The sequence below is a fragment of the Geotrypetes seraphini genome, chromosome 7 (assembly GCF_902459505.1).
Source record: "Geotrypetes seraphini chromosome 7, aGeoSer1.1, whole genome shotgun sequence".
Taxonomy (NCBI): Eukaryota; Metazoa; Chordata; class Amphibia; order Gymnophiona; family Dermophiidae; genus Geotrypetes; species Geotrypetes seraphini.
Window position 1 is genome coordinate 101,716,196 of NC_047090.1, and position 26,744 is coordinate 101,742,939.

Sequence of the window (26,744 nt, forward strand, 5' to 3'; positions counted from 1 at the left end):
CCTGTGAGCATAGGGGAACATCTGCAGAGTCAGGGGGCAGATAAGGAGAGAAGTGGATTGACACAGGTTACTGCACAAACCAGTACCAGTGCACAACCTAGGGTGCTACAGGAAGAGAAAACACTGCTTAAAAGCAGTTCTCAGACTAGGTCTAAGTTTCCATAGTCCTGTTTATTGTTTCCTAGCACACAGACTAAAGTTTTAAAAGCAGAACAAATACCAGCTAGGCTAGATCCAGCTAAACCTAAACCCAGAACTGGGACAGCTTCAGCCAGCTCTAGGCAAATGATCAGTTTAAACCAGCCCAGCACACAGAGAAGCACACAGCCAATCAGGGCTAGAAACACACCTGCTCTTAAGTCTAATTGTCCAACTGCAGGGAGGGAAATGGGTGGATCCCTTAGCAGCAAGAGAAAGTAGCCATGGAACTAGAAATCACTCAGCAAGACTGAGGGGTCCAGGACTTCTAAAACAGGTTCAGGGGAGCAACACGATACACCACATTATGAGGACCAGGTAGGAATCCAAGATTGGGAGGCTCTGGGTAATACCATATCTGTGTGTTCTGAAGATATGGAAATTGAAGCGAGTCTGAATACCTGTAATGAGGATGGTGTTTATTCAGTGGCTCCAGACCTTGAGGACATGACTTAAACCAGTTAAAAGTGGATGGCTGACAAAAGAAAGAAAGAAAAATACTGTATGTTTTTTGCATCAAAGCACCAGGAAGGGACAGGCCTGCAAACAAGTTTTGAAGTGGTAACTGTTTGTTAAAGGAAGCAGCATTGCAGTAAATGAAAAGCCAGAATATAGGCCCTATTTGCTAACAGCAAAACAGAACTATTTTTGAAAACTTGTTTAAGAAGTTCTTGAATGCCATGCCTGCTGTGTGAGAATCTCTGGAGTTGAAAATTCACTGGAGAGAAAAGTTAAAATCAGTTGGGATATTCTTTTTGAGAGGGATCTAGTTAAAGCTGATCATTCGGGTGGATAGATCCCATGCCCTGGGTTTAACATGAAGGTCAAACCCAGGGAAATTTTCCAGTGGTGGAACTGAAGGAACTGTGAAGGTAAAAGCAGTGCTGGAAGTTTGGGGAATTGTCTTACAATGGTTTCAAGTACTGAAGTGGTGTGCTGGTCTGGTGTAGCTGGCTAAGGCCAGACTAAAGCCTGCAGGAAGGTAGGAAAACACCAAATGATAAAGAAGAATATTTATTTCTGTGTGGTATTTGGTACTTGAAGAAGAGTTCAATCTGTGAACAGAATCGAAGTGACTTAATTTTACTTACCTGAGGGGAAAAGTCCCTGTGTTTTGGTTTGTTTTGCTTACTGAATGATTTTCTGCTGAACTTTTGAAACACATAAGTGTAAAGACAAAATAAAAGAAAGATTTGGAGTTTACCAATATCGGATTTTTTTTTCCTTGACCTTTTGTAGCATAACCCATTCTACCAACTGCCTTGTCTTCGCTTGGTCAGGGTTTTGTGGCTTGGGACCTGGACACTGTCAGTGCAACCATGCCTGGTCACAATATCAAAAAAACTGCCACTCTATGTTCACAGGAAGAGAGACGGTTGTGCATACCATAAGGATGGTCCCTCTAGCTGGAGTATGCCCGTAGGTGAGTCCACTCCCATTTCCTACTGAGAGATTGGAATCAAAGACCATCATCCATTAGATCTTTAGAAGGATTACTGAAATTCAGAAAAGCAGCAAAAACTTACCTTTTTACATTAATATGACCGCAAAAGATATTTGACCGTCAAATGGATAACTAAAGTTGTCTATAACTCTGTAACCAAAAAATTGACGTTATCCTATATAAGAGTATCAGTCTGTCTTGCCAAGTTGCTAAAAAATACTATGCAAGTATATCGGTATGTCCTACCCAGTTAATTATACTATGTATGTTTATTTGCAACCTGTCTGGGCTCTCTTGGGTGGTTGTAACATATCTTTTCGAAGTCCATTTAGAGATGTTTAAAGGTTTAACTATATCTGCTGCTGCTTTCCTAATGGTTTACATAATTGGTTTCAGGGGTGCACAGAGATGGTCTTGGGTCACCGTACTCTTGGACAACTATAATACATCTGACAGTAGTTAGTGCCCAAGATATTGTCAGCCAGATAAAGTTTTGGGTCATTCAAGCACATGTATGCCCTGCGTCCTACCAGTGGGATGTCATGTATAATCTGCTGGAGTTTTTCTTGTATGCTCTGGATATTGTAAACTGTCTGTTTGCTCTCCAGGGCTGGCTAGAATCAACAAATATTGGTCTTCATATGCAGCAAACTACCATTTTCCAGGATAAAGCCTTTTCATTTCTCATCTGATGACTGGCTAGGCTAATGCTACAGGGGTCCAAAGTTAGTGTCAGTAGGCTGAGCTTCTTGAAAAGTATATTTCTGCTTGTGTCAGTATCCATAGCTGAAAGGGTATCAGCTAGTGCCTCTGCCAGGTCAGAGTCAAGGGTATGGTCAGTGGACACGTCAGACAAATCAGGCATCCCATTACTCACTTCCCTGGTCACCTGAGGAACAAAATCATGGAAGAACTCTACTCACATGCTACAAGACAAGCAGCTAGTTCAGGAGGGTCTGTAATGGAATGAGTGAGTCAGATGGTTATGCCTCTTGTGCTGCCTGAGTCTGACTTTTGGTTACCATGGAAACTACATTAGCCTCACTATCAAAGAAAGCCATATCAGTTCCATATTGCATTGGTGCCTCTTCTTTCTCGTTGTTTTTCCTCAGCTCTACATCTCCCAGAACTTGTCTTGTTGAAGCAGCTGCTTAACCTCATTTGTAAGCCACAATACAAGCCCTCTCCTTGAGGGCCACATTTCTCCAGGTTTTCAGGATTTCAACAGCAAATATGCCCAAGATCTCTTTGCATTCAACAGAGGCAGTGCATTCCATATATTTATTGTAGAAATCCTGAAAACCAAACTGGGTTATAGCCCTCAAGGACTTGGTTTGGGAACCCCTGAGCTAAGACCTTTATATAGCATCTGAGGCAAAAAGTGAATATCTGGTATGAAGTAGGAGTTATATTTCAGACCTCAGTGAGTGTGTACTAAATAGCCCATGGATTAGAACATAAGAGATTTTCCACATACCTACTAATTCCTTACATCCAAGGTACTCGTTTATATGTGTTTATGCATTCATGTTGCCTTGAAATAGTTTAGCTTGAATGCAAGGGCTTTTGTGAATTTGTGCTAAATGGCTTTGTTGCTCATATTTTGGTGAATAAGTTCTACAGTATGAAAGTATTGTTAAATTGGTCTGTTTATTCTCGTGGTTATACGGAACTACTTTAAAACCAAAAAATCTTAAAACTCAGTCTTCTTCCTAAATATTCAGAAGGGGTAGTCATCAATTTTTAAAACCAGATATTCAGTGCATTCAGATGGTGGCTGGCATTGAATATTCAGAGACCTTCAAAATCATGAGGGGCATAGAGAGGGTGGATAGGGACAGATTCTTCAAGCTGAAGGGGACAACAGGTACGAGGGGGCATTCGGAGAAACTGAAGGGAGATAGGTTCAAAACGAATGCAAGGAAGTTTTTTTTCACCCAGAGGGTCGTGGACACTTGGAATGCGCTACCGGAGGAAGTGATCAAGCAGAGTACGGTACAGGGATTCAAACAGAGACTGGATGGATTCCTGAGGGATAAGGGGATCGTGGGATACTGAGAAAGCTAACCAGAAAATATATGCAGAAACCCAACCTGGTCGTACAGGCAAGACCGGAGGGCTAGGACTTTGATAGGAAGATAGGACTCAATTAGGAAACCAAGGAGGCATGGGGGCCCCTTCTGGTGATTTAGACAGGTCGTGAGCTGTTTGGGCCGCCGCGGGAGCGGACTGCTGGGCAGGATGGACCTATGGTCTGACCCGGCAGAGGCACTGCTTATGTTCTTATGTTCTTATGTTTGGTGCCAACTGCACTGTCTGGATAACGGTGATATTCAACCCACTATCATGATGACGAAATGGAATTTTTGCTGTCCTAACTTTATTCAGTCATGTGGCTAGTGGGCTGAATTTTACCGCTAACCAGATAACTCTGGAGATTGCCCTCATTCTGCCCATGGACCACCCTGATGCTCTCTGGATAGCAGGTGCTGTTACTCATATAAGTGCTATTGAACATCAGCCCAATAATGTTACGTTCTTTGCTATATTTAGCACATTTCCAAAGAGAAATGTAGTGGGGGGGGGTCAATATTCAAAACAATTTAGCCAGGCAGGAGAAGTTAATCGTGGTGAGTGTGTCATCCTGGGGTTTTCAGCAGCACTTTACTGCATAGTGCCTATGAAAATCCAGTGTGACCCGCTCCAGCGCTTGCTGGATGGTGCCAGGGTAGTTTGAATTGGGAGTTGGGTGCTGGCAATATTCACTTCCAGTGGCCACACAGCTAACCAGGCATATAGAACGTCAAAAAAGGTTAACTATGCAGATATGACACTGCATATCGACCATATCTTCATAACTTCTGGGCACCACCAAACATGCAGCTAGTCAGCAGCAGTCAGATTAAAAAAAACCCACACACTGAATGCAACCAACTGAACACTAACAAGGTAAAATTTTTGCATGATTGTGACTTGCCGCGTCTGAGGAAGTAGAACGACGTTTCGGCCATTGTGAGGTAGCTTTCTTCAGACTACCCTCAAAAAGGCCACAGCACAATGGCTGGAACATTGTTACAGTTGTACAGCTCTTGCTGTATCTAAGTGGAACCAATCATGATGCCAGCTGTGGAAGCCTATGAGAACATTTGCATAAGTTCAAGGATTTGATTGATCGCCTAATCAGAATTCTAAGCGATGTACATATTACTAAAATTACAAAATTTAGGGAACAATACAACAAATGACAAAGCTAAGTCTTGCAAGACTAATGACTAACATTACAGACCCATGAAACACAAGGAAAGGAAGGGGAAGGAAATACAAATTGTTTGATAGTAAGTAAGAAGTTCAAGGGAAAAACAAGAGGGAAGGAAAAATCAGTATACTTCAAAGAAGCTATACAGTAAAGTTAAAATCTGGCCACAAGACTGGCTTACTAATTATTAAATGCATCCATAAAAAGAAAGTTTTTTAATTTGCTCTTAAATTTATCCAAGCTGCGTTCTAAACGGGTTAGTGGTCATTTCTGTGCCAGAGGACCCCCTATAAATAAAATAAGTGTGAGTCTTTAGAAGACTGTAGAAAGTTCAGGTTCCCTGATGAAGACGTATATGTCATGTGGTTCATTCAGTTTATGATCAACAGCCAGTTGAGCAATGAGGCATAAACTGGGTGCGGTAGTGTTATGAGATAATTCTAGATCTGATGGACATGCCATAGTATCTCCAGACTTACTGTTCCCTTAACACACCACAACTACACCTGTTTTATTGTCAATGTTTTATTGATCACGTTAATTTTTTTTTTTTTTTTTTTTGCTTGCAAGCAAGCTATATTAAATCAATGAAGCTTTTACTGATGACATTGTACGTTCAGTTTGCCACAGATCAAAGTGATAGGATTCGATAACTGCTATAAAAGGTTCATTGCCAAGTTACTGCTTTATTTGATAAGCTGTGAAAGGGCAACAAGGAAGCCATGAAATTGTTACAGCCTACCATCTTAAGGCTGGTTCATAACTGACTGATTACACTTAGTGGCCAGCTCTAGCCCTTAGAGTTACAAAGGGGTTCTTTGTACCATTTATTAAGTCTGTACTTTTAGCATATGGGATGGATTGAACAATGGTACATTCTGTCCTCAAGGAGACTCTAGTCAGGGTGTTCGGATGAGTTGGTTTGGAGTGAGAGAAGAAGGCTGGGTCTCTGAATAAAGTGGGTCTTCTGTCCCCTATAGCCAGAAAAGCTGCAATGAGGGAGAAGCTCAAGAGAGCATTTTAGACTGCTGCAACTTTTGCATGTGCATATAACAGAATTTACATGTATAAATGACCAATGTGTGTAATTAGCTGTTTAGAAAGCAGCTATTTGCATATGAAAATCCACAATTTCAAAGAAGGTTTGTTGTGTGAAGCCTGGAGCAGGCTAAAAAAGCATGAGCGTATTTCACGTTTTGCAACAGCAATACTCGTAAAACTTCTCTGAGGCAGGCTCGTCTACTACTGCTTGTTTTGATATGGGGTTTGCATGAATGACTAAAGGGGCAGATGAGCTTACATCTGCGATTTTTAAAACCACCTCCCAATTTTTTTTTAAAAGGGTTCCCCCCCCCCCTCTTTCTATTTAATTGGCTCTTCCTGGGCGTCCAGTTTTGTAAAATCCAGAATGTGCGGGTGTAAGTGCCAGAATTAATGCTCAAAACCATGAGTAGTGATGCTATTTTTGAATGCATTTCTTATTTAAATGTGCATTCCCATTGGATGTGCTGGCATTAGCATGTATATTCCCTGGCATCCTTATACATAGTTTACAAAAGGCTCTGCATGCGCTAAGTCTTTCTAAAATTCTTGGGAAACTGCCTGATTTCTAGCTAGACTCCCTTCTGCAAAATCAAATTTTTTTCTGATTGCCTTTGAAACTGGAAAAGGAAGGCTGCCTTCTGTATTTGATGCCATTTAGCAAAAAGATGATGCCTGGTGTTGGTGCTTCTGACCATTAACTTTTTAAAACATTTTTCTAAATGTGACATGTCATAAGAGTAAAAAGAAGAAACAGAGAGTTATTCGATTGATGCTTAATCCAAGAGTCTGGAGAAGTCCGTGAGGGTACAGGAGAAAAGGACAATAATAAGAGTTTTAAAAAAGAGTATCCAGACACCAAACAATTTTTGGAAGCCCCATAAAAGCAGAGAAGGACCCCAAGGCTAAAGGAACAGGAGACGGATAGGATCTGAACCCTATTTTGCAGTTTGCACTTGAACAATGTGAATCTGGTTTGTAACCTGTTATTATTGACTGCTTTTAGTTTGAAGAAAATTTATTCAGTAAAGACTTTTACTTTGGAATACCATAATCTGGTCTGAGGTATTGCCTTTTAACCAACAGCAGTACATCATGGGTTTTGAAGCAGAATTCCTTCCCCATAAGAAAATCTGCCCTAGGTCTTATAGGTAATTCATAGGACTGGGTTCTGGAACTAAACAAACCTCCAGTCTCTGATGAATAACCAGAAGAGAGGTTACAGAATTATAAGCAGATCTGATCTTCAAGACATCCATATTAAATATTCATGAGAGAGATTTGCATGCGGTGTCTCCATTGTATGCAAATGTGCATATTTAATATGGTTGTCCTGAAAATCAGACCTGTTTATACCTTTGGAAGACCAGGGTTTCCCTGGATTGGAAGGTTGGAGTCCGGGCTATTGTATTACACAAAAGCCTTGTACAGTTCAAAAAATCCAAAGGAATTACTAAGAAAGCTTTCTTAACTTAGGGATCAATCAGTTAATAAATCTAGATAGTGGTTGCCATCTGATGGCCATTTAACAACTTACATGATAAAGTTGGTATCTCAGTCTAGTTCTAAGTGGACATATACAGTGTTCCCCCATGAATTCGCGGTCTGCTCTGACTGCCTCCTCCTGTAATAAAGTCGGGCTATACCAATCAGGGGCTGCATGTCAAAGCAGCTCCTGATTGGTATAGCCCAACTTTACTACAGGAAGAGGCGGTCGGAGCAGACCGTCAGTGATTTCCTTCACCTGCCGGCGCTCCAGCTGCCCTCTCCTGCCTCTCCAGCTGCCCTCTCCTTACTCCCCTGCCTAAAAACCGCATCTGTGGTTTTTCAAAATTTGCGGGGGTCCTAGAATGGAACCTCTATGAATTTCGGGGAGTACTGTACTGGAAAGAGAAACCTTATTTCACAGTTTCAGCTTTGAGGTTAAAGATACAATGATTATGGAAACATAACTGCCTTCTTATCTACTAGTCAAGGAGATTTACTCAGTTGAGGGGAGAGTGTGATGCAGTGGTTAAAGCTACAGCCTCAGCATCCTGAGGTTGTAGGTTCAAACTCATGCTGCTCCTTATGACCCTGGGCAAGTCACTTAATCCCCCCCATTGCCCAGGTACATTAGATAGATTGTGAGCCCACTGGGACTGACAGGGAAAAATGCTTGTGACAAATACTTAGGCCACACCCATTGCATCCCAGGATGCACCGTGAAGGAGGCCTAAGGCTATTGTTTGTGATTGTCTAAAAGATCTGAAACATTCAGAGCCTCTCCTCTAGTTAATACAGAACCTTCAGTCCCCAGAGTATCTCCTGTACTCGTTTCAACAGGCATATAATACCGTGTGTCCCTGAAAATAAAACAATGTCATATTAATTTTGGTTCCAAAAAACAGATTAGGGCTTATTTTTAGAGGATGTCTTTTTGGGTTTTTTTTTCATGTACAACGATCATCTCTCCCTTCCTCTCCTCCACCCCAATTCTTCTTATTTCCTTTCTCTCTCCTCCCCCCTCCCATGTGCAGCATCTTTCCTCCCCTGTCACCCATCCCCTGGTGCAGCATCTTTCTATTCTTCCTTCCCATCCCCTTGTGCAGCAGAACCCCACTGATCCTCCCACAGTGAGACTGACATACCTCCGCTCCAAGGCTACCAAAAACGGCAGCAATGGCAGCTGTTTTTAGAGGACTCAGAGCGGAGGTATGTCAGGTCTCACTGGGGTGGGGATCACTGAATTGACGAGTCCGATTTTTTGGGGCAAATCGGGCAGTACTAGTGTCAGGGATGGAGTCAGGGAGCATCAGGGACATTCGCGTGGGGGCCCTTTGGGGGTCGATCTCAACTAGGGCTTATTTTTTGGGGTAGGACTTATTTTGGGAGCATCTTTAAAAATAATGCTAGGGCTTATTTTTGGGGAAACAGGGTATATATAATTTACTGGAGGAACAGTGTCGGGAGAGAATTTTAACACCTGAATTAGATACCTTTTAAAGGCATCCAAAAGTTTTATTACCAAGCACTTTGGAAAATTCAGGCGTCACAAATTCAGGACCCCTTTTACAAAACCGCGGAAGTGCTTCTCCCACAGCAAATGCACCGAAGCCCATAGGAATTGAATGAGCTTCAGTGCATTTGCTGTGTGAGATGAGCTACTGTGGCTTTGTAAAAGGGGCCGTCAGTCTGCAAGCATAACTTTCTGTCCATTTGTTTTCTATTTAGCACCATTTTAACTTTAACAATAGCAGTCGTAAGGTCTTATAGTGCTTTGACATTGCCCGTAACTAAATACAGTTCTGAAGTGAATTCTTCAGTTCCTTCCATGTTCTTTGCCAAGTTATCAACAACATTGACAGGAGCGGATATATCCTGTGAAGATTTGATCACTGTGGAATCCAGCTTCAGCAAAGCATTTCAAATGCTTTCCAACATTATCACTGCTGATTTCACTCTCTGAAAAATCATCTCAGTAGTGACTCTGGTGTCTCTTCTGCTCTAGGAAACCTGTACCGAGTCTCGGTTCCATCGGGGTGGGTGGTGGTGGGGGAGGGGTGTTGAAGACTAGAACAGAAAGAGTGACATCCAGGTCTTTGAGCTCTCCTTCACATGAAGCAACAGCAAGAATTTTCTGGTGTTCTGGATAGGAATTTTAACAGTGGGGAACTTCACTGTCATTTGCTGCTGAGGGGATGAAGTCTTAAGTGCCAAGGGAGTGGTTTTGACAAACCCTTTTCACATAATATGAGGCGTAATGGCTGAAGAAAAATCTTAACTAAGCAGCAGGTAAGAGACCTTGAGTGTCATGAGCAAGCTGCTGCCATCTTGGCCACTCCCCTCAAGATAATTTCTTAATTTTTTAAAATGAGGGAGTGGATAGTTGGTATTTGCGCAGCTGGCTTATCTATATTACTATGTGCAAACTGGTTAGTGCGTGGCTAACGTGGGAGTCCTCACAGCTACCTAGTACAGTAATTTTTTATAAATGGCTGTGTTTTAACATTAGCGCAGGGCCATTAATGAAAATAATAGATAAAAAAGGCTTTTTTAGCACTCAGGAAAGCCCAGTGTAAGGGCTTGCCAAGGCCAATTCTTACCCAGCTTAATACAAGGACTCCTATGTCTGTACATTGCTGCTGAGAAGCAATTTGGAGAAGAATGTGCAAAACCTGAATGAGGTAGATAAGTTTTGCAGTGAATTTTTCAGCATCTTGACTCTCACCATTTTTGCTAATGCAGGCAAAAAAGAAGCATATGGTCTCAATGGTGACGAGGGCAATAGGCATGTTGTTTTTCTACTATCCTAATGCCTTAATGATAAAAGAACTGACGGGGGAAAATATGGGAGATGTGAATTTTATTAGGGCTGGAAAAGTTTTGGCCGCCACCAAAAGAAGAAGAAGAAGAAGGAAAAAAAAAAAAGAAAACTCTAGATAATTTGTAGTAAGTGTCTCGGGGTGAGAAATACTGCTCTGCAGTAGCATCAATCAGTTCTCATGAGATTTCTTTGGCATCCAAATTTATTAAAAAGGCCCAGAACTGTTATCTTAGTTTGACAGATTGGCAAAGCGTTTACATTCTCACATAATCTTAACAGAAAAGTACAATTTGCCAGTTTCCTTTGTTTTAGATGAAGTTTATTTTGCCAGATGTTGCATACCTATTTCATGGATTTTTATAAGCTGAGTGGAGTTAAAGGCCAGTTAAATGAATATATTCCCACTACTATAAACTAGAAATGTAGGGAAATCTTTTAAATAAATCCGCAATGGAGTGATAAATGTATTCAAATGAGAATCTTCTTGCTCAGCAAAAGATAACATGGATTAGAAATCAGCTCTGTGAAGGAATATATTTGTGCAAAGAATAATTATTTGGTGTACTCTCTCTTTATAAAGCCATTGTTCACTTTTATTTTATTTTGTATACAGTTTGCTGGCAAGTGTTCCTCTTTTTATATTTTTACATCCTGTGATAGGTTCAGAATTGGACGATTCAGCTTGGCCAGTTAAGCGCAGCCATTTCATCACTGCCATTTCATCTTGGGCAGTTTACTGCAGCTGGTTCATTGTGGGACACTTCATCTCAGAACTTTCACCACCGTTATTTAATCGCGTCAAGGAAAACTGTTGCCATTAAAATCTATATATATAAAATCGGAGGTATGTATGTGTGTATGTATGTGTGTGTGTATGTGCCGCGATCACGCAAAAACGGCTTGACCGATTTGAACGAAACTTGGTATGCAGATCCCTCACTACCTGGGGTGATATGTTCTGGGGGTCTCGCGGCCCACCTGCACATGTGGGCGGAGCTACAAACAGAAAATCAGATTTCACCCATTCATGTCAATGGCAAAAATGTAAAAAGCTGCCAACGCAAAAACGGCTTGCCCGATTTGAACGAAACTTGGTATGCAGATCCCTCACTACCTGGGGTGATATGTTCTGGGGGTCTCGCGGCCCTCCTGCACACTGGGCGGAGCTACAAACAGAAAATCAGATTTCACCCATTCATGTCAATGGCAAAAATGTAAAAAGCTGCCAACGCAAAAACGGCTTGCCCGATTTGAACGAAACTTGCAACACATCTTCCTTTTCAGTTTAAGAGCTTGCAAATTCCAGTGAGACTTGCATTCTCTATCACAATCAACAAATCACTGGGACAGACTATTACATACTGTGGAGTGGATTTAAGATCCCCCTGTTTTTCCCATGGTCAACTCTATGTTGCTTGCTCAAGGGTGGGTTCACCCAAGAATTTATATGTTCTTGCTCCTGGAGGTGAAACTAAAAATGTTGTTTATAATCAAGTTTTGTGTTAGTTGTATTGTATTCATTTTGTCAAATATTTCACATTATAATTTGAATATTGTACTTTTTATAAAGCTGTAAAAAAATAATTTCATTCACCACTATAAAGTATCTTTATTTGAATCCATTTACAGTGTTATTGCTATAATTAAATACCCGTGCAACGCCGGGGCATCAGCTAGTCATCTATAATAACCCATAGGCAGTGGAATTTTTTTGTGTTTGGGGGGGGGCCTGCAAGCTCCGCCCCTGACCCCGCCCCCATAATAGTACTAATTTTAATACAATTTTTTCCATTCATTTTTCATCTATACACACACAATATAATCTTATTAACAATACATAATGGTTAACCACAAAATTACACAAAGCACACTGTACGTATGCTTCTCAACATTCATTCCTACCAGAACATAGATAAACCCTATGCAAATACGGGCCCACAAACTAAAAGTATTAATATATATAAATGAAACCCTAAGATTCAAGATTCTGCATGCAGTACAATCCCAGAGAAATAGAAATAAATGCATTTCTTCCTTAACAGTGCAAAATATAGACAACAGATGTAATTTCTCAAAACTGACACATTCAATCACTAAATTGAAAATAAAATAATTTCCCCTTTGTTGTCTGGTGATTTGGGTTTTCAAATCATCTTTCCCAATCTCTGGCTACACTTCTTTCTATCTGTGCTCTTAATACTACATCAGGGCCATCTTATCAATTTGCTGGTTTTCTCTCCTTCACTTTCTGCCATACATCCATCTTTCAAAATAGAACAAAACACAAAAGACCCCCCTCTCATCAATAATGGGCAAGTTTCTCAAATAATATCATCATATAACATTTAAAGGCTTTTAAATGTGCTCATAAGCTCTTCAGCAAGGCGCCACGGCAGCGGTACAATGTCACTAGAAAGGTGCTTGAATTTTAATCATAACACATTGCATGGAGCAAGGATTCTTGCTTCTACTGGAGTGGCAAATGTTATGGCTCCACATTGTCAATATCCGTGCAGGCTCTCAGAGCCATTTTTTTCTTGTTTTCATATATTGACTTATAAGGACTGTGATTTCACCACAATTTGATTACAGACTCCTGAGGCAGGCCCAATTGTGCCGAAACATGATCATATTGAGTCTTGTGATATAATAAAAGGTATTGAACACCAAGAGTCTCCTTTACTGTTTGATTTTCATTTTATAAGATAGACATTCCTGTACTGCCACACAGATGTCCATGTTCCTTGTTTTCCCCATTCATAATTTGGACAGTTCAGTTTGTAAAAATGGATCTTCATGCTGGGTGATTCCAGCACATGGAAATCCATCTCATGTGTATTTTAGAGCAGGCAATATCCTTGTTCTAAAAATACTTGTGACATTGTCAAATGTCTCAAGGTTACTCATGCAAGTTATGTCTTGGTACAAGTTTCGAGCCATTCTTCAAAATTGGAAAGTGGACAAAGACTAACTCAAAATAAGCACTAACCAAAATCCAGTGAGGTGGATTCTATTGACTGTGGGGTGTCAGATTGACCACATCAGCAGGTCTGTCAATTCCTCATTCATCCCCTACAGACAGTATTTTTTATATAACTTTTTTTATATGCTTTTTATATATATATATTTTCTTTTTTATAAACTTTCATTTTTGACGTTTTTCATAATAAATTAAGTAATAAGATAAATATTAAAGGTGACTTAGCTTCTTTCTGTGAGTATGTAAGTCATACTGGTTGGATATACTTTCTCCAATGTTATACATAGAACACTCCCCTCTGCCAACGCGTTTCGCCGATCTTTCTCAAGGCATGGGGTTCTGATGCATAAAATGTACCTAGTTGATGCCGCTGACACGCAAACTAGGTACATTTTATGCATCAGAACCCCATGCCTTGAGAAAGATCGGCGAAACGCGTTGGCAGAGGGGAGTGTTCTATGTATAACATTGGAGAAAGTATATCCAACCAGTATGACTTACATACTCACAGAAAGAAGCTAAGTCACCTTTAATATTTATCTTATTACTTAATTTATTATGAAAAACGTCAAAAATGAAAGTTTATAAAAAAGAAAATATATATATATAAAAAGCATATAAAAAAAGTTATATAAAAAATACTGTCTGTAGGGGATGAATGAGGAATTGACAGACCTGCTGATGTGGTCAATCTGACACCCCACAGTCAATAGAATCCACCTCACTGGATTTTGGTTAGTGCTTATTTTGGTACAAGTTTAACATCCCAAGAGACAGGATGTCAGGAGAGTCCTCATGCAAATCAAATAAGAAAATGCTAAATTTGGAGTACCGTTCAGTAATAAAATTTCTCACAAAAAAGGGAAAAAGTCAAAGGAGAGCAATGAAGGCATGACTGCAGTTTATGGTGAGTCTGCCCCATCATCCTACAAAGTAAAATTTTGGAGCAAGCAGTTTAAGTAGGGTAGAGAGTCCAATGAAGATGACCCTCACACTGGATGGCCTGTGGAAGCAACTGCCACAGAAATGTGCAAGAAAGTTGAGGATTTAATTTTGTCAGACAGACGAATTAAGGTTTTCCAAATAACTGAAGAAATGGGCATCTCCGCAAATACAATTTGGAGAATGATTCATGAAAATTTGGGCATGTTCAAGGTTAGTGCAAGATGAGTTCCAAGAATGTTGACACCACATCAGAAAGCCACAAAGCTCCAGTGCTCTGGAGATGCTCCGTGATAATCAAGTGATCCTGAGTCAAAATGGAGTCAGTGCAGTGGAAGCACAAGTCATCCCCCCCCCAAAAAAAAAGTTCAAGACAAAAAAATCTGCAGGCATAGTCACGGCAACTGTCTTCTGGGATGATGAAGGACTTTTGCTTTTGGAGTTCATGCCACACAAGACAACCATAACCAGGGAGAGTTATGCCAACACAATGATCGCTTTCTGGGAGTCAATCAATGAGAAAAGATGAGAAAAACTCACTGCAGGCTGCCATCTAAGAATGTGGGTTTCAGCATCTGAACTATCCAACCTACAGTCCTGACCTGGCTCCCTCAGATTATTTTCTTTTCCGAATTAAATCTCTCTGTGGACAGTGGTTTTCAAGTGAAGACATCAAGGAAGCTGTGATGTCCTGGTTTCTAGGTCAAGCAGAATTCTTTTCATAGGGGTTAAAGTCATTGCAGGAAAAGCGGATGAAGTGTATGGAGCTATCAGGAGACTATATTAAAAAATAAAGCGTTTTGAAAACTCTTTTCTTTTCTACTGAGGAAGATAAATTACTACCATTTTCCCCCATATATAGGCCACCCCACATGATAGGCCGCCCCATTCTATAGACCGCAGCAAATGCTAATATATGTTTTAAAACTGGTAGATAAGCCACCCCATGGTATTAGCCGCGGCTTATCTTACCGGCACCTTTTTAAATCATCCCCCCCTTAAATACCTCCCTCGCTGGATGGCTGCCAGCTGCCTCCTCCAATCTCACGGCCAGCAGTGCAGGGCAGGAACAATCTTTTCGATCTCCAGCCCGGCCCCGTGCCACTTCCTGAATGGCTGCCATCAGTTCTTGGGGGACTCAGTTGGTGAGTGAGGGTGGGAGGGGGGAGTCGCCGGCGTGTTCCCTGCCTCCGTGTTCGAAAATGGAATTCGGTACGGAGGGACACATCATGCTGTCAGGGAACACGCATCCTAAGTGCGCATGCATGCTTAGGATTTTATTATAGAGGATTAAATGAGCTGAATAACTCAATTCAAAGACAAGAAATTTTCTCATCAAAATAGCTTGCCAATTTTGAAGCTGATGGATCTTTCAAATCTACAGAGTGGATGTTTCTGAAATAAAGAGTTCACAATCTTAAATAAATCTTGAGCTTCATTACCTCCATGGGTAATCATCTTTGCATAGAATAATTCCTTTGTTTTTAAGATCTCACTAGTGGGATATACAATATACGTACATGACTAAACGCTAAGTTAGTCATATCTGAATGCATATAGGGTTTCTAAAATATGCAACATAATATCACAGTACAGATTTATTGCTGCATAAGCCAAATGGCACACCATTGTGTAATGATGCAGACACTGATTCGAATCTGACTGTCCCTTTCAAGGTAGCAGCGATATTGATTGGAAACTAATGGCATCGGCAAACACAGGATTTTCTCAAATGTTTGCCATTCCTCTGCTTTACGGGTGTCTGAAATCAATGCTGGGAGGGAACACTGAGTGTTGGGAGGAGGTGTATGTGTAGGCGAGCTAGGGGGAAGGGGTAGTATAAGGTGAGGTGAAATGGAGGGGGTGCAGCTTGGACTGCAAATGAGATTCTGCCTCTATTGCATGTGGAGTTTCTTTACATGAAAGAACACATCACCCTTCAGCATTCTTAGACTTTGTCCCAGCTTCCAAAGGGCATTTGGGATTATTTCTGGTGCATTGCAGGTGTGTGAGAAGCATACACTGTCTTTTAACTGAGAAACAAGGAAACTCAGTTAATCAGTAATAATATTAACGTGGACACTGACATGATGAACCTAATGCTCTCTCTACAACTGAAAACATTCTTTTGTGTGGTTTCTGTGGGGTTGAACTAGAATCTGTACAATTGGACAGAAGATTAAGGTATCAAAAGAATGCAATCGCATGTCCAAATTATGCCCCCTTTTACAAAACCGTGATGGCAGTTTTTAGCGCAGGCCAGTGCACGGAATGCTCTGCGCTGCTCCCGACACTCATAGAGTTTCTGTGAGCGTCGGGAGCAATGCAGAGCATTCAGCGCGCAGTTCTGCGCTACAAACCGCTATCTTTTTTTATTTGCGTTATATCATAATGTTGTCAGTCTTTTCCTCTATTTTGTTATTAAGGATTTTATTAAGCCTAATTTTAATGTGTACACATTGTGCTGTGGTACTTTCTAAATTAAATAAGAAAGGAAACGTTGATCTGACCATCATGAACAACCTTCTTCTGAATATTGTTGATTGCATAGTTCATATACCCTTATATCAGGTATTATCAATGGGAGACATTAACGGGTTTACTTTTGAAGATATTCAGATATTTACATAAGTTCTAAGAAGACGACAAATACTCTGAGGGCTAGAGATGGGAACTAGAGAATGACACAGGGACAGATTTTCCTCCATCCCCGCAGGAACTCAATTTACCCATCCTGTCCCTGTGAATTTTGTCACTAACCCTGTCTCTGCCCCATTCCTGTAAGCTCTGCCTTAACCGCACAAGCCTCTAACACTTATGATTGTAAAGTGTTTGAGGCTTGTGCAGATGAGAAAGGAGCTTGCAGGAATGGGGCAGAGACAGGAAAAGAACTCAAGGGGACGGGACAGGAAAATGTGCTCCCACAAGGATAGGGAAAGTTTGTCCCTGTGTCATTCTCTAATGGGAACCTTTGTCCTTTATCATTTAAGTGGCGGTTATCAATATGGGCTACAGTTAACTGTGCTAGGCTTAGTGCAGGGGTGTCAAATGTTGGTTCTCGAGGGCTGCAATCCAGTCGTGTTTTCAGGATTTCCCCAATGACTATGCATGAGATTTATTAGCATACATTGAAAGCAGTGCATGTGAATAGATCTTATGCATTCATTGGGGAAATCCTGGATTGCGGCCCTCGAGGACCGACATTTGAAACCCCTGGCTTAGTGGAACTCATTATCAGAGGATGTTGTAACATCAGTTAGCATAGCCGGGTTAAAAAAAAATTTGGACATGTTCCTGGAGGAAAAGTTCTTAGTCTGCCAGTGAGACAGAAATGGGGAAAACCATTACTGTCCCTGGGGTTGGTAACATGGACTCTTGCAACTTTGGGATTCTGCCAGGTACTTGTGATCTGGATTGACCACTACTTGAAGCAGCACATTGGGATAGATGGACCATCAGTCTGCCCCAGTATGACTAGTGTTACCAGATTTTATGATCGTAAAATCAAGACCCATGGGTTTTCAAAAGTTGTCCGGACACCCAGACAGTCCTCTAAAAAGAGGACATGTCGGGTAAATCCAGACGTCTGGTAACCCTAAGTTTGACTATTCTTATGTTCTTATGAAAATAACTCATGTTAATGGTAGTTCATATTGATTACTCCCCACCCCCTTAGTGCCATTAACAGCTCAGAATTTGTGACTTATTTGTACAACAATCTACACTTTTAGTGTACTAGTCTGCTCATAAAGATAGCAAGCACAACTGAATCTAACTGATCCTTTGTGACAGATGGGTCAGGGTTCACTTCGTTAAGAAGATAAGTGCTTGGAGCAGACAGACCAAAGGACTTCTTTAGGTAGTTGTATTTGCCTTGACTTTTATAACTGCCATAGACTCAGTCGCAGAAGTTAATCTGTGCTGACAACATTTATTAAGGTTTCTGATTAAGACTTTCTTTGAGCTAGCGGATACTCTGAATGCCATTGGGTGACAAACTGACTATTAATAAGACTTGTCATATTCAGACCAGTGTTGGTACAAATTCTAGCATCCCCCCTACCTGTACAAAACCAGCACAACCCAAAAGATGGGTTTTTACCTGAATGGACAAACTGCAGTTTGACTTGGTTGTTGCACTGGATTATGTGAACTTGAAAAAGATAGCAAGCAAAGTGAAGGCATGCAGCAACCTCAGTAAGAATCTAGGTGGGTCATTATAGAATACCAAAGCCTCAATTCTTTCTTCTCCTGCCATCGTGTGCCCTTTGGCAAATTGTGTGCAGAAATATGAAATTGACCATCAAATTTAATGCTGCACTAAATTCAGTGATATTCTTCTTCTCGGGTAAAGTCTCTCTAACTGCTCTATCATCACTCCTAGTTCTCTAGCTCAGTGGTTCCCAACCCTGTCCTGGAGGAACACCAGGCCAATCGGGTTTTCAGGCTAGCCCTAATGAATATGCATGAGAGAGATTTGCATATGATGGAAGTGATAGGCATGCAAATTTGCTTCAGGCTAGCCTGAAAACCCAATTGGCCTGGTGTTCCTCCAGGACAGGGTTGGGAATCACTGCTCTAGCTAAACTGATCACCCTAAAATCCAATGGTAAGGTGCAACTAAGAAGTTACTGGAGAAGATCTATACCAGGGGTCTCAAAGTCCCTCCTTGAGGGCCGCAATCCAGTCCGGGTTTTCAGGATTTCCCCAATGAATATCCATTGAAAGCAGTGCATGGACATAGATCTCATGCATATTCATTGGGGAAATCCTGAAAACCCGGACTGGATTGCGGCCCTCAAGGAGGGACTTTGAGACCCCTGATCTAGACCAATCTGTGCCTCCAGATCCAGATGTGCCCTTGAGTTGAACTGTCTCTTGGCAATCAAACAATGAGGGAACCCTCTTTCATGGTTTTCGTGGCGAGATACAAGAGTACTTTGCCATTGCATTCTCTTGCACATTGTGAGGCAACTACCTAACTATCCAACATGGGGCGGGGGGGCATGACCTGGACTGGCATTACTCCCAGAAACTACCCCCAAAATAAATATAACTCAACAGAGAACATAACAACATACGGTAGGATCAGACCAATAGTCCATCTAGCCCAATATACTGTTTCCAACAGTAGTCAATCCAGGTCACAAGTACCTGGCAGAAACCCAAATATCGTAGTAGCAACATTCCTTGCTAACAATCCCAGGGCAAGCAGTGGCTTCTCCCATGTCTGTCTCAATAACAATGGACATTTCCTCCAGGAAATTGTCCAAACCTTTTTTTCAAATGCAGCTACGCTAACCGCTGTTACCATAAGAATATAAGAGTTGCCATACTGGGAGAGACTGAAGATCCATCAAGCCCAGCATCCTGTTTCCAACAGTGGCCATCCCAGGTCCCAAGCACCTAGTTAGATCCCAAGTAGTAAAACAGATTTTATGCTGCTTATCCTAGGAATAAGTTGTGGATTTCCCACTCCCCACTTTGTTTTCTTTTCTTGGTAGATCTCCATAATGGCCTATGGCCTTCTCTTTTAGGAAATTATCCTTTAGTCCCTGCTAAGCTAACTGATTTCACCACATTCTCTGGCAACGAATTCCAGAATTTAATTATATGTTGTATGAAGAAATATTTTCTCCAGTGTGTTTTAAATCTACTACTTAGTAGCTTTATCATATGCCCCCTAGTCCTAGTATTTATGGAAAGAGTAAGCAAGCAATTCACATCTACCATATCCTCTGGCAATGAGTTCCAGAGCTTAACTATTTGTTGAGTGAAAAGAATATTTCTTCCTATTTGTTGTAAAAGTATTTCCATGTAACTTCATTGAGTATCCCCTAGTCTTTGTCATTTTTGAAAGACTAAACAAATGGATTGACTTTTACCTGTTCTACACTGCTGATCTAATCACCCAATAGCTTGGGCTGTTTCCCTCCTTTTTAGAAGAATTACATTTATAATTCCCTCATATGTTGAGGTTCTCTTGATCTTTAATCTGCACCGAACCTAACTGGATAGAAGTGGAATATAAAAATGGGAACTGAACTGAACACTCAGGATTTTGCAAAACTCAATCATGTCCCCACTCAACTGTCTATTTTCCAAGCTGAAGACTCCTAACCTCTTTTGCTTTTCCTCCTGTGAGAGTTCAATCCACCTAATCATTTTGTTTGCTCTTTTTTGAGAAATGGTGACTAGAATTGAAAGCAATACTCAAGGAGAGGTCACACCATGGAGCACTGCAGAGGCATTTTATTTACCATCTCTATCCTAATAATTCCTAGCACCATGGTTGCTTTTTTTGGCTGCCAGTGCACACTGGGTGGAAGATTTCAGTCTATTGTCTACCAAGTTTATTAAAATTTTTTGATACATCGCAACTCAAAACTTCTAAGTGTTTCACAATTTATAATTAAAAAGGGGAGACAATAAACGAATGAATACTCACAAAATAATACATGACCAACTTGAAACATTAGGAAAATGGGGAGAATTACAAATTAAGGGCTCCTTTTACTAAGGTGCGCTAGCGTTTTTAGCACGCGCTCAAGGTTAGCGCGCACAAACCACGCGCTAAATGAAAAATACTAATGCAAGCTCTATGGAGGCGTTAGCATTTAGCGTGCGTGGCATTGTAGCGCACGGTAAGCGCGTGATAAAACCACTAGTGCACCTTAGTAAAAGGAACCCTAAGAGTAAAGGATACATACAAGGTAAACCACAATGGGGAAGTTAGGGAGTAAAGATTATAGAATAACCCTGGCTGTAACCAAGTCTAATTAATAGTCAAATGCATCTCGGAATAGGTAGGTCTTTAGATTTCCCTTAAATTTATCTAAGTTGTTTTCTGCCCTAATATGAAGAAGTAGGTAATTCCATATTGTAGGGACCAAGATTGCAGACAAGGTAGCCCGACGTGTGCTAATCATTTTCAAGGATGGTATATGAAGTAAATGCTGAGAAGATCTTAAAGCTCTTATAGGTTCATGTGGAATAAGAAGTTTATGAATAGTTTATGAATAGTTCTTTAGTGGTTTGAGCCTTAAAAGAAAGAATAGCTATTTTATATATGATACGGTGTGGAATTGGCAACCAGTGAGCTGTTTTTAGTAGTGGAGTGACATGGTCGAATTTCTTTTTGTTTGTAATAATTTTTATGGCTGTGTTTTGTATCAATTATAGGCGTCGTTTATCTTTTATATAACGCATGACAGTAATCAAGCTCATATATGATAAGAGAATGTATTAGAATATTGAGAGATTGAGGGTCTAGAATGTTTGCAAGAGATCGGATCTTCCTTAGTCTTATGAAACAATTTTTTAACTACAAGTGGACCCTAGCATCTGGTAATTATGATTTGGATTATTCTTCTCAATATGCATTACTTTGCACTTGTCCAATTTCCTAAGGTCTTCCTGCAAATTTTCACAATCCTCATCTGTTTTAACAACTTTTGAATAGTTTTGAATCATAAGAACATAGAATAGCCTTACTGGATCAGACCAAAGGTCCATCTAGCCCAGTAATCCATCTTCATGATGGCCAATCCAGGTCACTAATACCTGGGGAAAACCCAAATAGTAGTAACATTCCATGCTATCGATCCAGGCAAGCAGTGGCTTCCCCCATATCTTTCTCAATAACAGACTATGGACTTTTCCTCCAGAAAATTGTCAAAAACTTTCTTAAAACCAGTTACGTTAGCCGCTCTTACCACAACCTCTAATAATGCATTCCAGAGTTTAACTATTTTCTTTCTTTAATTTATCTTTATTCATTTAAAGCCCAAAATAAGTGCAACATATATATACCGTCATTTTACACTATAACAGCACTTAAATTCAGTCAAAATTATATTCTATGACATACACATATATCACCCCCGCCTACATATCCAAAAATTGCACTCAAATTAAAAAAATATCTTACCCACCCACCCTGGACATGTATTATCAAAGGGCAAGATCAACAATACTTACAGAATTCCTTACAGAATTTTGTCAATGGCTCCCAAATATCCACAAACTTCTTGTAATGTCCCTGTTGTATGGCCATCATACGTTCCATTTTAAAAGTGTGACATAGAGATTCCCACCGAAAAGTATAACTTGACCGATCCCAGTTTTACAAGTTCCTCAAAATAAGTTGTATGGCAACCCCTGTCATTATAGAGAAGTTTGTTATTCCGAGCAGATATTTGGCTTTTAGTCCTTATTAACATACCAAATAGGATAGTATTGTACGTCAATGCCACTGGATTTTCCAATATTTTGTTCACTTGATCCCAAATGGATCTCCAAAATTTAAGTATCAAAGGACAACCACTTTGCTTGAATCTTCACAGAGTGACGGTGTTGTGCACACGATCTCACCAGTGTCACAACACTGTCACTGTGAAGATTCAAGCAAGGTCATATTAGCCCTGAAGAAACGGCTTAGTGCTATGAAATGCTGGCATTTTAACAGACTGCTTTAAATACTCACAGTGGTTGCAGTTGCAAAATATCTCATTCCTCATTTATTTTAAACCTCAACAGCGAGTTGTCACTCTGGAAGTTTTTTAGCCAATGATGTGGAGGTGGTGGTTTGAGCTTGAGCTTGAGCTCTGCCAATAAAACCTGAGGCTTTTTCTTTCATTTGAGCAGACTCTCAGCTACCTTTAAGTGGAGTTTTTTTGCACTACTTTATTTATATTTTTCCCACTTCACCTTTTGCAATACTGTAGTTGTCTCACTTTGTTTTATGGAAGAAATTATTGCATGTGATTGCATGTATGTTTTAATATTATGATTGTATTTTTGTAAGCCGCCTAGGTATGGGCGGGTAAGAATTTTTTTAAATAATTTAATAAGATGCCTGAAAGTACTGGGGTGGTAAAGGGGTGGCAAGCCATTCTTTTGGGGTGGCACTTGACACTCCTTATCATCCTGTAGCATCGCTTAAGGTCCCCTTGCTATTTGGATGAGCAGCAGTGTGAAACATCCAAATTCTGACTTACCAAAATCAGGATTTGGATGTTTTTAGCAGATGACATTTTAAGGCATTCACCTGCTGTGAAAATGAGCACCATAGCAACAATATTTTCTGCTGTCTAGGTAAAGCTATTTGGATTTGTTGCCTGCAGATATGGCTAGCCCAACATGGATAAAGAAACCTGAATATCTTTATCCAGACACATTCAGTGGCATTGATTTATTCAGATATCTTTTTCAAAAATCTAGATAAGTTATCAGTTTCCACTTAATAGGAATGTGTGTCACAAAAGTTTTCATTTCATTTTCAGTTTGTTTAGGACTTTTGCCACTGATTTGAATTGATTGTTTGTTTCTTTCACACATTCATTCATGTTAGTAGAATTTTTTTTTATTCCACATTAGACCTTTCTAATACATGGAAGTCAGAGGTATGAGTTTTAACATGCATTAAATAGATTTTTTTTGTGTGTGTGTGCATTTATTTTAAGATGCCTTAAGGAAACAAATGCATAACCCTAATCTTTAACCAGATATTATTTGGCTGAATATTGACCTGGTCTGGAATACCGTATTTTCACGCATATAACGCGTGCGTTATACACGATTTTACAAACCGTGCATAACCATGCGCGTTATACGTGTGAGCGCGTTTTACAATTTTTTTTTTTACATTCTGATCCGGCATTCCCCCTGCGAACCGGCATCCTCCCCCCCCCCCCGCTCGCGTCACCCCCCCTCCCCTGCGATCCTACATCCCCCCAGCACCGCAAATACAACTCTTACCCGATTGGGCACTGGCACCAGCACCAATGCACAGCATGTGCCAGAACCAGTGCCCGAAGATCCTCCCTCGTTGGTTTGGGCTGGACTGGGCCGGGCGGTGCGAGAGAGATCCTCCTTCTTCCTCTGCCGGGCTGGACTAGGCTTTGAGCATTTGCGCATGCTCAAAGCCTTCTGGTCTCGCTCTCTCTGAGATTATCTCAGAGAGAGCGAGACCAGAAGGCTTTGAGCATGTTCAAATACTCAAAGCCTAGTCCAGCCCGGTGCAGGAAGAAGGAGGATCTCTCTCGCACCGCCCAGCCCAGCCCAGCCCAGCCCAAACCAACGAGGGAGGATCTTCGGGCACTGGCACATGCTGTGCATTGGTGCTGGTGCCGGTGCCCAATCGGGTAAGAGTTGTATTTGCAGTGCTGGGGGGATGTAGGATCGCGGGGGAGGGGGGGGTGATGCGAGCGGGGGGGGGGAGGATGCCGGTTCGCAGGGGGAATGCCGGATCAGATTATCTCGGATCAGAGGGAGGTGGGGTGACGTGAGCGGGGGGGGGATGCCGGTTCGGAGTAGGCGGGAGGAGGTTTTAGCATGCGCGGTATACGCGTGTGCGCGCTATATTAACATTTTATTACATAAATTTGTGTTCCCCGCGCACTATACCCTTGTGCGCATTTTACACGGGTGCGCGTTATCTACGTGAAAATACGGTAAATGTATACTCAAACACCTGTGGTACTGTGTGAGCCAGCAGTTTCCTGCCTTTTAAATTTGTCTCTAATATGCTCAAATCATTTTCTAATTTATAGAATCCTGTTATAGAATGTCTTCCTGCTTAATAAATGTTTCATTTATTTCTGCTTCTTCAGTTGCATAACCCTACTCTTCTTTACACCAACGCACATTTTCCCTCTCATGTCTCCCATCTGTGCATTTATTTATTTATTTTCTGTTGGACTTTAGTGATAACTGCAAAATGCATTCCCCTCAAGGGGTAAATCATTTACAATAGGTAAAGGAATAATCATGGTGACATCACAAGCTTCCAGGGCACCAAAGGACAACTAAATACAAAATTGACCTCTGTTTTGCAACATGACCTACCATAATGTTGATGAAGTCATTGTCAGTTAATGTAAGCCTGGCTGTTCTCCCAAGCCTTCTAAACTTGTGGCCACTGATTATTCACTCACTTTGCACCTGGACTAGCTTGTTGTACACTCTGTAACTTAAACTAGTTCCTCATATCTTATTTAAATGTACAAATAATTTTCCTTCGGTTTAGCCACCCATCTATTTATTCCAATGACTTTGAACTACCCATCTTGTTCCTGTCTATAAGTAATGATCATTCTGATTGATAAATGGATTAAAAAGTGATTTTGTATTTAAAGGTGTAAATTAACATCGGGACTACTTTTGTAAAGAATTTGTATGACAGACATCTTAAGAGGTACACAATTTCAGAATTTATAATTATTTTAATAAGAAAAATGTTATGATGGTAAGACATGTTTACGGATAAAGATGATTTTATAGATAAACTGAGATTGATTATATAGAGAATCAGAATGATTGATGGAATGAATAAGCCTGTGAATATAAAGAGTAAAATGCTTATTGATATGAGGTTGGTTTTAAAAGTTTTAAAACTTTGTTTTGATTTAGTGAATATATCTATATAATAAAACCGTAGGCGGCGCATGCGCAGTCTTATCGGCGTGCTTCCATGATCCGTATGTCCGTGGCCGCCAAGACTGCAGCATGCCCCGCTCTTACTACGGCCCCACTGCCCTACACTCTCCAGAAGGACTGGACTGTACGAGTCCCCAGCAGAAGCGCGTCGGCTCGAGCCACTTCTCATCTCTGCCTTGATTACACATAACAATAAAAAATGCCCCAGACGTTAACACCAGCCAGAGAGCAAGAGGAGCACCTGCGATCCACTGTCACGTGAGCCCTGCATTTGACACATAGGAAGTGTGCATGCGCGGCTTACGATTCTTTGAACGACGCGGCGGTGGCTAATCTCACGATCCCCGCCTGCGTTGGACTTCCGACGCAGGCGGGGATCATGAGAGGAGCCACCGCCGCATCTTTCAACTAAAAAAAAACAAAAAACCAAGGCGGATGTCGGCCCCATGGCTGGAGTTCACCGCTGAGTCCGGTGAGGAGTGCTTCCCTCAACAGGAACCGTCGGGTCTAATTCAAATACTCCCAGCAGGTCGGGAGGGGGCGGAGCAGGCTCGCACGCCTGGCGCGGACCGGACAGGAACTAGACTCCCTGCAGGAGCCATCCTGTTGGCTGGAGATCACCGGACTGGACAGGGGGAGCAGGTAAGGGGGTGCTGCAGTACAGGAGGAGCGGGGAAGAGGTGATTCTGGACAGGGGGGGAGGTAACAGGAAGGGAGGCCTACTGCTGGATAGGGGAAGCAGGGAAGAGGTACTGCTAGACCGGGAGGGGGGGGGATAAAAGGAAGGGAGAAGGGCTCCTGCAAAGGAGAATAGCTACTGCTGGATATGGGGAGCTGGAAATGGGGTGATGCTGAACAGGGGGAGATAAAAGGAAAAGGGCTACTGCTATATAGGGGGAGCAGGGAATGGGTGGGGGTGCTGCTGGACAGGGAGGAGGTAAAAGTAAGGGAGAAGGGCTGCTAGCACCCGTTAATGTAACGGGCTAAACAACTAGTAGAGAAATATTTTTGAGAATATGTATAGGATGGTGTGAATTGTAAAAATAGAATGATATTTTTAAATGTTGTTTTAATTTGTACATTTGGATTAATGTATGCAAATATTTTTGTATGTTGTAGTCCCCTGATGCAAGCCAAG

General features: G+C 41.2%; 1 long non-coding RNA gene across 1 annotated transcript in view; it reads left to right on the forward strand.

The window, feature by feature from the left end:
• Nucleotides 1–393: 393 nt before the first annotated feature.
• The window catches only part of LOC117364274, a 41,152-nt gene continuing 14,801 nt past the window's right edge, over nt 394–26,744 (forward strand). Inside the window, exons 1-2 of the long non-coding RNA XR_004540198.1 lie at nt 394–516; nt 1,438–1,621. This is a non-coding gene — a long non-coding RNA (uncharacterized LOC117364274). The remainder of the gene's footprint in view (nt 517–1,437; nt 1,622–26,744) is intronic.